Source organism: Heterocephalus glaber, unplaced genomic scaffold (genome assembly GCF_053883595.1).
Source record: "Heterocephalus glaber isolate CG9 unplaced genomic scaffold, H.glaber_assembly_v1.0 deba00000937, whole genome shotgun sequence".
In the NCBI taxonomy this organism is placed as follows: Eukaryota; Metazoa; Chordata; class Mammalia; order Rodentia; family Bathyergidae; genus Heterocephalus; species Heterocephalus glaber.
The window spans coordinates 13,004,052-13,018,545 of NW_028258173.1; the positions used below are offsets into that span (position 1 = coordinate 13,004,052).

Below are 14,494 nucleotides of genomic sequence, written 5' to 3' on the forward strand. Positions count from 1 at the left end.
GCAGGCGCAGTAGTCCGCCCAGAGCGGCGACTCAGGCTCTCGGCCGCGCAGTAGAGCGCAACCTGGGAGCTCCGAGGACGGCTTTTTCCCGCTTGCCCTTGCGGGGGCGGTGCGGCCTACTTGCTGTGGTCCGGGCTGGGTCCTGGTTCCCCCGGGGCCCCTGGGGTTGCCTATTGGTGGTTGCTCAGCAGGCCGTGGGTTTGAGAAACGACCCGGGCGTGAGTGATTTAACCACTCGGTTCCAAAATTAGTCAGCCGTGCCCGCAGGTCGACGCAGAGCCCGGGCGCATTGCCCGGGCTCCATCCCCTGGACTTTCCCTTCTGGGCCTGGCGCGGCGGCGGCGGCCTCACGTGCTGCACTCTCGAGCCTGGGGCCGAGGCCGCCTCGGCCCACGCTCTCTGCACAGCCGGCCTCGGCCCGGGGCCTACGGTGGGCCCCGCAGCCCGCGGGAGATAAGGGGCCAGAGCTCCGACCCCAGGACTCTGGCCCCCTGGTGCACCTGCACAGCCCTTCGGACGCCGCGTGGGCAGGTGGGATATCGCCGTCCAGTACCAATCGCTACCCAGTCCGCGTCCTCCCTTGGTGGTTAGGGGCCTCCGGGGTGCCTCCAAACTAGGCCGCACCCCACACCTCCCCACCCTTCTTCTTACGCAGCTCCTTTGTTTTCCTCCGGGCCTAGCCCAGCATCACCTCTTGTCTTAGTAGTTGCCTACGAAGGAACCCTAAGGAAGTCGTATCTCGTTATAAACCTGTTCCCCCAAATTCACCTTTTCCCACTGGTTCCCTCCCAAGACTTCATCTCAAGGGACAGACACCCCGCTTTCTTCCCTGCAACCCTTCTTCCTTCTCAAACTTACCCCAACACGCTCCTAAGCTGCTATTTGTATTTCTCCAGCCATCTGCTTTTCCAAGGTACTGCAGGTTCCAATTTTTAGAAATGAATGGATATGTTAGTGGTCCAAGGGAATTGGAGATAATCAGTATGAATTCACATTTGAATTGTACACTGTGTACACTCTGAAATATTTAGGATTAAAGGGGCCTCCTGTCTGTAATTTACTCTCAAATGGCTTAGAAAAGTTTGCAGACAGACAGCTAAAAATGATAAAGCAAAAAAGGTAAAATGTTAGCAATTGAGGAATCTGAGTTGAGATTATTTAGGGATTCATTTATGTTATTCTTGCCACTTTTGTGTAAGTTTCAAATTATTTTAAAATAAACAATTTTGCCAACTTGGTAGATTTTTTTAAAAAGTACTATATAGAGTGATCTAGCTTTGCCTTTCTCTGTGTGACTCCCTTTACCAATAATGAGAAACCTGGCTCCTATTATTTAGTTTCTTTCTTTGTTCTATACGAGGATATGTTCTAAAAGTAACTTTAGTATTGTTAATCCATGCCACTACAGACAAACAATCCTGCCAATTAGCATTCAGTAATCATCTATGATTCTTTATAGTCAAAAGATATATATTAAAATGCTCTTAAGTTTCTTGAGTAAGTACTTCCCCCCACCTCTAACTTTGCCTTTAAGTGTAGCATTGGTGTTAATGTGAAATATATTTTTGATTCCTTTGGCTTTGTTTGAAATTCTTTTCTAAGAATTTTCCTCCAATTTTGATTGTATGGTACATGAACGTGATTATTTAAAAAGTATCTGGGGATTTGGCTCAGTGGTTCTGCCGCCTGCCTTGCAAGCACAAGGTCCCAAGTCTGATCCCCAGTACCAATCAATCAATCAATCAATCAATAAATAAAATGTCTTTGTTTGGGGTCTGGGATTTAGCTCAGTGATTATGCTGCCTGCCTTGCAAGCACAAGGACCCGAGTTCAGTCCCTGGTACCCCCCCCCCCAAAAAAATGAAGTAAAAAGTTGAATTTTGCCAGACATGGTGGCTTATGCCTGTAATCCCAGCACTGGAGAGGCTGAGGCAAGAGGATGGCTTCAAGTTCAAGACCGGACTGAGTTACATAGGGAGATCAAGACCAGGCTGAACTATATATACGGCAAGACTCTGTTTCAAAGCATCAGATAAAAAAAAGTTGAATTTGATGACAATTTCCAAAGATGGTAGACAGTCCTGGCAGAAGTGTGTAGAAACAGAGTCTTCCAGGTGAACAACCTTGGCATTGACTAAACATGTTTATACTGATTGACATAGTAAGAGGTCTCATAAATTTACAGTCAAGGAAAATCACCAAAATATTATAATTATGAAGGAAAAAAAATCTTTAGCTATTGGAGACTGGAGAAAGCATAAATTGTAAATTGTAGACCATAAATTACACCTACTTATATATTCCAATACAAAGTAGCCATTTTACAACATTTTTGAATGATGATAGTGACCTGAAAAAATAAATACTGAGGGGGGAAAAAAAAGTGGAACACAGATATTTATAGTGTTGTCTGATTTAGTTTTAAAAAGATGTTGCCAATAAATAATAATAGTCATTATCTCTGGGTGATGAGATTTGGTATGGTTTTGAGCTCTCCCTCTTAATTTGCTCATTTGCATTTTCCAAATGCCCTATAATAAAAATATATTACTGCACTTGTACATTTTAAAGCAATTTGTCCAAAAAGTAGTACATTTTGACATTCGTACATATGCAAGCACTCCTGGGTGTAGCAGCTTCTCCATGCTCTCTGGGTGGTTCCCTGCTTCCCTCTATCTTCCTCCCCCTTCAGCCGTTTCTCAGTCCATTTTCCCTGCAGACTTTTCATTTCACTTCCTCTGACATTCCACTAATCCGCGATTCATTTAGAGGAACAGCCAAGATAGCATCATTCTTCCTAGTGCATTGATTTCATTTAAAAACTATGCATTTGAAAATATTCCAAGTACATGTTTTTAAAACCAAAAAGTATTAAAAGGTCTAGGTATGGTGGTGCATGCCTGGAATATTACCTCTCAGGAGACTGAGGCTGGAGAATCTTGAGTTCAGGGCCAGTGTGGGGTATATAGCAAGAACTTACCTCAACTCCCCCCTGAAAAAAAGTACTAAAAGGATTGTAATGAAAAGCAATAGTTGCCTCCCCACCAGCAGCTTCCCGTAGATGACTGCTCTCAGCTCCTTGGCTATTTATCCCTATGTATAGTAGTATGTATAGTAGTTTCTTGATCTGTTCATTTTAGCCAGTACCTATGGATTTGTTGTCATGATAGACGAGGAATTAATTCTCATAATACTTTCCACTTCCTATTCCTCTTGGTTGCATGGTTGTATCATACATTTTGGTTGAATCTATGGTCAGTATTTATATTATGATTATTATGCAAACACTGGTCACTACAGAACCAAGTGTATACTATGGTCATGCTTTCTTGTTTGTGTAACTTTATTTTTTGCCTGGAGTTAATAATTACTTTACTTCTGCTGGGTGTGGTGGTGCACACCTGTAATCCCAGCACTCAGGAGGCTGGGCAAGAGGACTGTCATGAATTTGAAGGCTTCCTGGGCTGCATAGTGAGCTCAAGGCCAGCCTGAGCTACATAGCAAGACCCCATCTCAGTAACAATAATGATGATAATAAATGGCTTCATTTCTGTTATTTGAGTCCTTTTTAGAATTATAGAATATTCATTTGCCTAGATTTTAATTATCTTCTCTCTGATTCTTTACTTTTTTTTTTAATGCTTCACCATCTGTGTTACACAGGTATTAATATTTCTGCATAGCCCAAGCACAGTTTGCATTTCTTCTCTGGGAAACTTCCTCTCGTGTTCCAGTCTAAGCTGCTGTCCTCTGTTGACCTGGTGCGTACCTGTCACCCTGGGCTGCAGTCTCACTCCTCTGCTCTGTTGGTTCCCTGTTTCTGAAATTCATAAATTCTGCGTCTTCCCCTCTCTTGGCTTCCTTTGAAATCTTGCATATCTAAAAATCCTGCCCTCATACTTTACTAGGACTTTACCTGGGTTTGTATGAATTCTAGGTTTGAAATCACTACCCCTTGCCCAAATTGTAAAGAACGTTCCCAGCCTCTTCTGATGTCCAGTGTTGCTATTGAGATACGGCTTCCAAACTGGCTCCTAGTTCTTTGTATGTTTCCTGCTATTTTTAGAAAGATCTCAGGATCTCCTTTTTACCCTTCAAGTTTTGAAGTTTTGAAAGGACCTACCCTTGTCTAAGCCCTTTTCCCCCCATTCATTTTGTTGCTCACTTATTGGGACCTTCAATCACGAAACTCTTTTCCTTCCATTCTGAGAGATTTTCAAGTATTATTTCTTTGATCATTTCTGCTAGATATTGGACACTCAGAATGGATCTTTTCATTTTCTTATCTTTTCCTTTCAAATATTTCCCTCTGTCTTCTTGTACTATTTTTCTGAAGTTTTCAACAACCGTTCTCTATTATTCCTTTGAGTATAAATTTTTAAATATTCTAGATTTTTAACAGGCAAAAGGCCCTTCTTGGTTGCCCATGCTGCCTTGTGCGTGCCATGTTGTTTCTCCTCTGCAGTGCCTGCTTCCCCTCCCTGCCTTGGAGCTAGCTGATTATGAACTGAAACCTCTACAAACTAAATTACTTATTATTAGAAACTTTTCCAAATGCCTCCATCAGAAGTGAGATAAAGAATACTCCTATAGACCACTGCTCCCAGGGCAGAGGAGGTGAGCTGCACGGGCACCAGCAGCACCCCCCTGCCCCTGTCAAAATGAGAAGACACATAAACAAGCCTCAAAAAGAGACTTTCAGATTCACCTACAGTAACCCCAAAGGGAAACGAGATGGAACAATCTGAAACTCAACCACCTGGACTCCCTGAACGGGCAACAAAAGAGGATCTGGAAAAAATGAAATCAGAAATAATTTCTCAGATAACAGCAGAAATTGTGCCCATAGTGCAAGACATGATTAATAAATCTAGAGAGGACACAGATAAAAAAATAGGGGAGCTGAGGAACATGATGGAATCCCAACATAGGAAACAAATGGAATCCATAAAACAATACAAACATTTTTAGAAGATAAGACTGCAATTAGTGACCAGGAAAAGAAAAAATTGCTTTAAAATTATAAGGGACCACCAGAAATCAATCCAGCAGCTGCTAGGCGATGCAAAGAAGAACAATATAAGACATCAGAGTCAATGAAGAAACAGGAGAGAGGTCAGATGACATAAACTGCTCATAGAAGTGATGGCAGAAAACTTCCCAAGCAGGGGAAAAGAACTTGACATACAGATAAGTGAGGCACATAGGACTCCAACTAGCCTTGATCAAAAAAAATCTACACATAGGCATATAATAGGATTCCAGAAATCCAACAGAAAAACAAAATTCTACAAGTAGTGAGAGAAAAGAAACAAATCACATACAAAGGAAAGCCCATCAGAATCACAGCAGACTTCTCAGTGCAAACCCTCAAGGCAAGAAGAACTTGGAGTGACATATTTCAAGCCCTAAAGGAAAACATCCTCCAACCCAGATTGATGTACCCTGCAAAGCTGTCTTTCAAAATTGATGGAGAAATAAGATACTTTCATGATAAAGAGCACCTTGGGAACTTCATGAATATCAAACCAGCACTCCAAAAAATTTTAGACAATATTCTAGGAAAAGACAGCTAGGATCACAACCCCAGGAAGCCCAGCAGAGTGAATACGTTGGGTGTGACAAATTAAACGCAAAGGGGGAGAATCCAACAAAAAGAAAAAGTCATGACAAGGCTTTTAAAACTTTTAACTTCATCTCCCTAATGAGGGTATAATTCAATCTTGTTACTGTACTGATTAGTATTTTTCTGATTCTAGTATTGCACACCTTTCCTTGTGCTGTACTGGCTATTTATCATCTTCTTGTGTCTACTTTTTAATTGGGTTGTCTATTAATGAGCTGTAAGAGTTCCTTATATATTCTGCTCATAGGTTATATGCATTGTAAATATGGTCTGTTTAAGGACTACTTTTCATTTTAACGATGTCATTTAAAGTTCTAAATTTTGACGGAATCTCATTTATCAGTTTTTTCCTTTTATACATCATGTTTTTTGTATCCTAGGAAGTTCTTGCCTACCCTAAATTCATAAACATTTTCCTTTATAATTTCTTCTTAAAGTTTTATAGTTTTAGTCTTTCATATTTAGGTTCATAGATCCTTTCAAGTTATTTTTATGTATGAAAATAGTTGAGGTTAATTTTTTATATTTTTTCTAGATTCCCTGTTTTATTCCAGTGATCTATATGTCTTTCCTTACACCAACACTGCCTTAATTACTGTAGCTTTAGAGGAAGTCTTAAAACTGGGTACTAAACATCTTCCAACAATGTTTTTTTTTTCTTTTTCTTTTTCTAGGTCCTTTGTGCTCCTACATAACTTTTAAAGTTCAATATCCAATTCTTCATTTATAGCAGGTATACATATAGACCTGAATTTTTATATATACTTTATGTTTTCTAATCCTGCTTAATTCAAACACAAGTTCTAGTGGCTCCTAAAGATTTCTTAGTATTTCCTCTGTAGATGATCATTTCATCTACATATAAAAATTTTGCTTCTACCTTTCCAATCCTATCCTAATTGTGTCATTTTATTGCCAGACTATTTTGGTTTGGGCCTAGCTTTCAAAGTTTAATGGATAGATGAAGAATAGGCATATCTGCCCTTGTTCCCCACCTTAGGGAGAAAGCATTGTACCTTCTTCATTCATATAAGGTGTTTTTGCTGAAAGTAAGGAGTACATGTCTTTGATCTGTTGAGAAGTTTCTGTTCTACTTCTAGTCTTCTGATAGCTTTTATCATGAACAGGTGTAGAATTTAGTCCAATACTTTTTCTACAACTAGTGACAGGATCATATGGCTTTTTCCTTTCCTCTGTTAAAATGATGACTTTTGGGGGTGGATCGTCCAATGCTGAACCAACACTGCCATCCCCATAATAAAACCACTTTCTACATACTGCCAGATCTGACTTCTAATAGTTCATTCTGTTAAACACATTTTTATATATTTCATACCTTTTTCTTCTATTATCTTTATCCAGTTTTAGGTTTAGCACAATGTTGATTTCCTAAAATGAGGGGAGAAATGGTCCTTCTTTTTTCTGCTTTAAATGTTTGATATAATTTATCAGTTAAAATGTATATGAGCCTGTTGTTGTCATATAGGTAGGTTTTCAAGATAGGAATATACTTTCTTTAATAGGTGTTATTCAAATTTTATATTTCTTCCAGAGTTAGTTTCCTGCTATTTCCTGCTATCCTCCAAGGTACTTCTTAGAAGTTGTCAAATTTATTTCAAAAAAGATTTTTGTAATATGCTTTCTATATCCTTTTAAATTCTGTAAAATCTGTGGTAATGTCTCCTAGATCTTGATATTGTAATTTTAAAAATGTATAATTGATATTGTATAATAGGAAGAAAAGGTCTAAAGGAGCAGGGGAAGTGGGAGCAGAAGGGAAAAGGAAAGAAGGGAAAAGAAAAAATATGAGAAAAGGAAAAAATGGAAACAAAGTCTTTGCAAATAGGGAAGGGTGGAGGGGGTGAAGGGAGGGCAGGGAAAGGGGAAAAAATGAGAATCAAGATACTCATGTAATAGTACAAGATCCCAGTGATGAATGTAACTGTATTTTATACCTACAATGTACCATTAAACTTAATGGGGAAAAAAGGCCCTTGTTGTTATGATTGTTTATTTTATTTTGCACCCTGAATATTTGTGTCCTGCCCGAAATTCATATGTTGAAACTTAATCCCCAGTATGATGGTTTTAGAAGGTGGGCCTCTGAGAGGTGACTTGGTCCTGACCTGGGTTCATTCCCCAGTACCACTAAAAATAAGGAAGAGGAACCCAAGAGAACTAACTCAACCTTTTGAATAGAGAGAAAGCACCGTCTATGAACCAGAAAGCAGGCCCCGAGCAGATACTGCATCTGCTAAGGGTTTGATTTTGGACTCTGCAGCCTCCAGAACTGTAAGTACTATAATAAACTTCACCTGTTTATAAGCCACTCATCTGCCTATGATATTTTGTTAAAGTGGCCTGAACAGACTGAGGCACCCTTTTTCACTTCAAGGACTAAATGTCTTCTCTTACCTCTCTTTGGAGACTCCCTTTGAAGGGTTTTTGTTCCTCCAATCTCCTGCTTTGGTCTTTTTCTTTCATTCTAGGTCTTCCCATAAACATCTGGTGATCCCTGGCTGCCTTAAGATTTCTTCCAAGATTCCCCAAGAGCTGGTGGGCAGACTCTATGTGCACACATGCGGCTGCTCCCCCAGGGTTCTCAAAGGTGAGTTTGCAGAGGGCCAGCTTGTTCACTGCCAGGAGCTCCCTGCCGGGTCTGAATCTAGGACTCCCATCTCTCTGACAGTCCAGCTTTCCCAGCAAAGGATCTTTCCCTAACTGACCGCCAGTGTTCTGGACCAGGGTGTATTTCAAAGTCCAAGAGCCCCACGAGTCTGAATCTTTAATCCCCTGTGTTTTATCCCTATGCTGCCACATGACTCTCAAATGTCACAACCAACTCATTTTTACATGAAGCTACGTTAAGTGGGTTGGGAGGTCCCAGTCATTCAACCTTTGGTATGAATTCATATCTGCTTGGTTCGCTTTTCCTCTATCCCTTAGCTCTTATCAACCGCCCGCCCCCCAAGGAATTAGAAAGCTGACTGGTCAGGAAGCAGGACAAGCGGGTAATTTAGGGTCACAGACGCCTTGAGCAGGAGAACAACGCAGAGGGTAAGGCAGATTAGGGGAGGGTGCAGCTATCCAGGGAATAGGGCTCTAGAAGTAGATGCTAAAGGGGAGGTGGGAAGATGAGCAGAAAAGTAAGCCTTGTCTCCGTTATGCTCACAGCTGAGCTCAGTGCCAAGCAGCAGGAGCTGCCCCATATTCTCCCTTCTACCCTGCAGAGAACCTGCTCAGAAGATCCAGAGCTCAGCTACAGTGGGGCTAAACAGCACTGCACCAATGAACTCGAGCACCCAGCCACCCTGAGAAAGATGGTTTTGAGAGGAAAACACATTATTTTTTCTAAACAGCAACTTAGAAATAAAATTTTGGACCATGTCCTGCTTGCAAACTGAGGTTCAATTCTCCTATAATGGGCCAGCTCTGGTCGTGCTGAGAGAGAAGGGCCATTAGCAGAAATGAAAAACAAGAAAAATCTTTCAGTCCATTAGGTTAAAAGAGGATTTTTCTGTCCTTTATTATTTATTATTTGTGACTTCAGTTACTGTTTCCTGGAACAAATGTTATGGTTCTACTTCAGTGTCTATTTACTGAAGCAAATAGATGCTTATCAGCCGTCAGGCTACAAATTGCTAAGCAGTCTGTAAGGGCTTTGCTGCTGTGGCCTCTTGCAGTTCTTTGATGTCTTGTAAGGCAACTTATTTTCTGTGCCTCAGACAGTTTCCAAAATGACTGCAATCATGCATGTGTGTGTATGTGTTGAATGTTTAAATAAAAAATTATTACCATAAAAGACACATTGCCATTTGTCCCCCTTAAAATACTCCCTTTTGCTTTGAACACACTTATCCCATCATTCTTGCCACTTTCCGAAGCAGTTCTAGAAGTCCTCCTTGTGTGTCTTTACTAGGTGTGATCAGAAATAAAGTGAATGCTGCTGCCAAGTGCCATCCAAGGAAAAAGCAGGTTCATAAAACATTTGGGTGTGTCCTCATCTACCCTATTCACTGGATCCGGCACTGTGCCACCTCTGGCTCTTTTTAAAAATATTTATTTATGTATTTAAAAAAATTTTTTTTAATTTTTTGGTACTGGGGATCGAACTTGGGTCCTTGCACTTTCGAGGCAGGCAGCAGAACCACTGAGCTAAATCCCTGGCCCCAAAAATATTTATTTTTAAAGTACTGGGGATTAAACTCAGGACCTTTGCACTGAGCTACATCCCCACACCTCTTATTCCTAGAGTGCTGGGATTACAGATGTGTACCACTACACCCAACTGACTTTTGGCTCTTCCCCAAAGTCAAAATGACCATGAAAGGTAAAGGCTTCAAATTGATTCAGGATATAGAGACAACCACAATAGCACAACTAAAGACACTCACAAAAGAGGACTTGTAGAACTGCTTCAGAAAGTGCCAAGAACAACGGAATACATGTGTGTGAAATGAAGGAGAATATTTTTTCTTTTTGAGACAGGGTCTCACTATGCAGTCAGGCTGACCTTGAACTCATTATATAGTTCAGGATAATCATTCAGCCTCAGCCTCCTGAGTGCTGGGATTACAGGTGTCCACTACCACAGCAAGCGGCTATGTGTCTTTTACTGTAATTTCAAAAACCATTCACTATATTTTAGATCACACCTCACACACATACATAGGAATCTATACCTATACCTGTAATATGTCTATATATTATATATGTTGCATTTGAATGCATTTAACTGCAAGAACTGAGCAAAGGCAGACTTAGTTTTTACTTTATAAATGTCACAGGAGTTAGCAGTCCCCAGAGTCCCCAGTATATAGGAGGACGTGGGCAGAAGCTAAGCAAGCACTCTGGGAGGAAGAAAGCCCGTCAGGGGCTGTGTGGCCACGGGAGGATGTCGTGATTCCCCCATGCGAATTCCCCAGCCGCTGTTTCAGGACCACACCGCGGTGGTAACTTGATCTAAATTTTTCAGTTTTTCTTTTGTGTTCCCCTTTTTTAGACTCTAAGGCAGGGGTTGACAGGGCAGCCTGAATGAGACACCCAAATGAAAGAGGAAGTGCCTCAGCCCTAACCAAACAGAACAGCCACCCATTCAATCAGTGACCTCTATGGAAACACTGAAGACGTCCTCCGTGTCCTTTAGGCTTTCTGGGGGAGGGAACAGTTGCTATGAGAGGCAGCCAGGTTCCTTCCGGCCAGGTCAGTGCAGGGAACCCACAGAGACAGCTGGCACCTCCCTGGAGTCAGAAGGAGGGCAGCCCAAAGCCAGTCGTCTGATCCCACTGAGCAGCACTTCCTGCGTTGCCTTTGCTACCAGTTAGGACCTCTTCCCCAGAAGCTGGGAACCACTTAGCCCCCAGGGTGGAGATGGCCCAGGCTGTGTGAAAGGCAAGTGCTTTCCGAGAGGGCTACTCTAGCCCTATGAGCCGTTAACACCTTGTCTTAAATTTGCTGCTCAAGGCAGTTAACAGCTCCCCATGGGACACTTGTGGGTCCCCTTCTTGCTAACTTGGGCACAGTGCTGGCAGGTGCTTGAGAGGCCCATGGCAAGGGTGGAAACAAATGCGGTGCAGTAGAAGAAACTGGAAAGAGCATTGCCAGAAGTGACATTAGCATGGTCTAAACATATGTATTTCTTGTGCAATGTAAAAAAACAAAAATTTTTTTTGAAATAGGGTCTCGCTATATAGCCCAGGCTGGCTTTGAACTCGAGATGATCCTCCTGCCCCAGCCTCCCAAGTCCTGGGATTACAGGCGTGAACCACGATGGCTGGGTTTAAAATTTTTTAGTTTAGCATATTAAAAAGGACAGCGATAGACAAAAGAACAAAATTGCACCCAATCCTTTTGCCCAGAAGTAGCTCATGTGAACGTTGACTGACTTTTAGCCTTTTTTGTGATGCGCATTATTTGAAGACAATTGTGACAGTATGTGACTGACTTCCAAAACTGTACATCATGACCTTTCCATTTCTTCCTTATTCCTGAATGAATACTGCATGTGTAAGTGTTCATCAGAGCATTGTTAGTAATTCTGAAAACCTGAAAATTAATTTTAATTTGAAAATTCAATGTTTGTGAATAAATTCAAGAAGTTATAACTAACTTCACAATAAAATTTTATGTAGTCAGTCATTAAAAAGGTAAATTTCATGCTCTATTACTGTGAAGGATGTCTCCAAGATTTGCTAAATTTTTCTTTGAGTTTCAAAACAGTTTTGTAATTTGATACTATTTATATAAAAAGCTGAGGATGTTATGTGTAAAGAATTATATCTGCTTGGACGGGGATTTAGCTCAGTGGTTCCGCCACCTGCCTCGCAAGCAGAAGGATCGGAGTTCGATCCCCAGTACCAAAAAAAAAAAAAGAATTCTATCTGCTGGTGGCTATGGTAACAGCACACGCCTGTAATCCTAGCTCTTTGGGTGACTGTGGCAGGAGGATTACAGCTTTGAGCCTTGCCTGGACAATTTAGCAATTTGGTAGTACCCTGCTCAAAACTAAAAAAGGCTGGTGATGCAGGTCAACATGAAGGCCATGGGTTCAATCCCCAGTACCACAAGAAAAACCAAAACCTATTTGCCTTTCTAGAAGACAGGCTTTCGGTTTACTTTCTTCTTTATATTTTTATTAATATTTAAATATTTGTGTGCAATGAGCATTTACTAGTTTTATATTTTTAAAACTATTCATTTTGAAAAATTATATAAACTTACATTTGTTGATATAAAAAGCACTCTATAGTGAGTGAAAATGAGGGTTATAAAACATATACATAGTGTGATGCCATTTTTTATTTCTTTATATGTAAATTCACATATTTTAGATTTAAGTTACAAATACAAACATATAAATTTACATATTTGAGATATAAAGTGCACATGTAAATTTTCTATGTATGTATAAAAATAAGTTTTAAAGTTTATCTTATGTTTACTTATTTGTTGCCCGTTTTTTTGAGACAGAATCTTGTCTAGGGTAGACTTGAACTCACTATGCAGCCCATACAAGCTACTGTAAGCTTCAAATTTGCAATCCTACTGCTTCAGCCTCCTTCTGTTTCAGCCTTGAGTGCTGGGATTACAGGTGTATAAGACCATACCAAGCTTTGTCTTTGATTAGTGATTATTTTGTGTTGTATTTTAAACAATAAGTATACTTCTACTTTGGGGGAAAAACATTATTTTGGCTGAGTCTTGGAAGAGTAGAGACTGACCAGTCCAGGGAGGCCCCAGTAATGAACAGCAGGTACCCAAGGCACAAATCTCAACAGAGCACAAAGCCTTTGCTGGCACAGTGCTCTGACATCTGACACCAGCGCCTTCTCTCAGCTGGTAGCTCTCCTCATGCTTTTCTGGGTCACTCGTCTCTTGGGGCTCCCAGACAGCCATCCAGGCACCTGGAGGGGCCCCGAGGGAATGGGGTGCAAGTTAAAACTGTGGTTTTGTTGGGTGGGGGCTCCGTGAGGACTAAGTCGACCTACTTCACAATATCGCTGAGGCTCAGGCCTGGGCGCCGCTGTGGAGAAAACATGAACTCCATGGTTGGTAGACTTGGGCCCAAGCTGAGGCCCTAGCAGTTCCTCGGTGGCCCCTCTCAAACAAGATACCTCGTGTCCCCCCATTTGGTCTTTGGCCCCCAAATGGGAAGAATAAGGGTTATTGAGAAAATGAAACTAGACCTGGAAACAGCCCCTCACACCTGTTTATTATCAGAAGGAGCTGACAACAGAAACCAACGCTGGTGACAAATACTTGGGATGTAGCCTCATGGCTGCACACGTAGGTCACGAATTCTAACTATGGAAATGTTGTCGGACAAAATGACCTGTTAACGTGTGCCGCCATGGGTTTGAATCTCAAGTCCTGGGATGCTCCTGGAAAAGGCCTCAATATGTATATCTCAATGGGGTAGAAAGCAGTGGTTTTTGTTTCTGTTTTTTTTAATCTTTTGTGCACAAGGAGTTTTGCTTCTGAAACATCAGGTGGTAAAGATAACGTCCCTTTTGTTTCCCTCTAGCCCCTTCTCTAGCAGTTATTCCTATTTATATTTCCTCATTTTACGTTTTATATTTTGATTTTACATACACACTTCTGTTGACTCAGGGTCTGGCCCATAGCCTGGGTAAAATATCAAACGTAACTCACGTTACAGTGATCCTCCCATAAAACACCACCATGAGAACTTTCCGATTAGTGTGGATGGCTTTAAAGTGAGTTTTGGATTAAAGTGGCTTTGATCAATGGCCCTGGGTGGGAGAGGGTGTGATGACTTAATTTGTTCCAAGAGTGAACATTTCTTCCTCTTTATTTGGATTTCTTATCTGAAGTCTTCTGAGTTTGTACTAAGCACATCAAGGTATCTGTCAGCATTTCCAGCTCATCCAGCATGTCTTCCCACGGTGCATGTGACCCAGATCACGGCTTCAGGAAGTCCTGGGCTGCAGTCCCAGCTGTACCCCTTCCTGGCTGTGTGAACTGGGATGTGGAGTTATGTAACCTAAGTCTGCCTCTTTAGCTCTGAAACTAGAATACAGGGTTGTTGTAAGGATTACATAAGAGAGAGTAAACACTCAATAAAACAAAGTGGGCAGTGGGGTAGCCAGAAGAAAACTCAGGGAGTGCCCAGTACAAGAATGGATCAACCTCATATTGATTGCCCAAGCTCACAGAATGATACAGACAGACCCAGTGCCATTTGATTTGATTTTAATCCTCTGAGTTATGTATGTTCATAAATCCGCACCTTTGCTCTCAGGAGGCACAGGAAGCCAAATTGTAGCAAGTGTTCTTGGCACACATGCAGTCAGCTGGATGACCCTAATGCCCCTTACTACCCAAAACTTGGTGCTTCTTGTCTTTCAC

At 41.4% G+C, this 14,494-nt stretch overlaps 1 long non-coding RNA gene across 1 annotated transcript; it reads left to right on the top strand.

The window, feature by feature from the left end:
* The first annotated feature begins 8 nt into the window (after window positions 1-8).
* On the top strand, window positions 9-12,000 carry LOC101719732 (uncharacterized). Its single transcript, XR_015450137.1, has 3 exons — window positions 9-531; window positions 8,116-8,234; window positions 8,801-12,000. It is a non-coding gene; the product is annotated as an uncharacterized LOC101719732 (long non-coding RNA).
* Window positions 12,001-14,494: the final 2,494 nt, after the last annotated feature.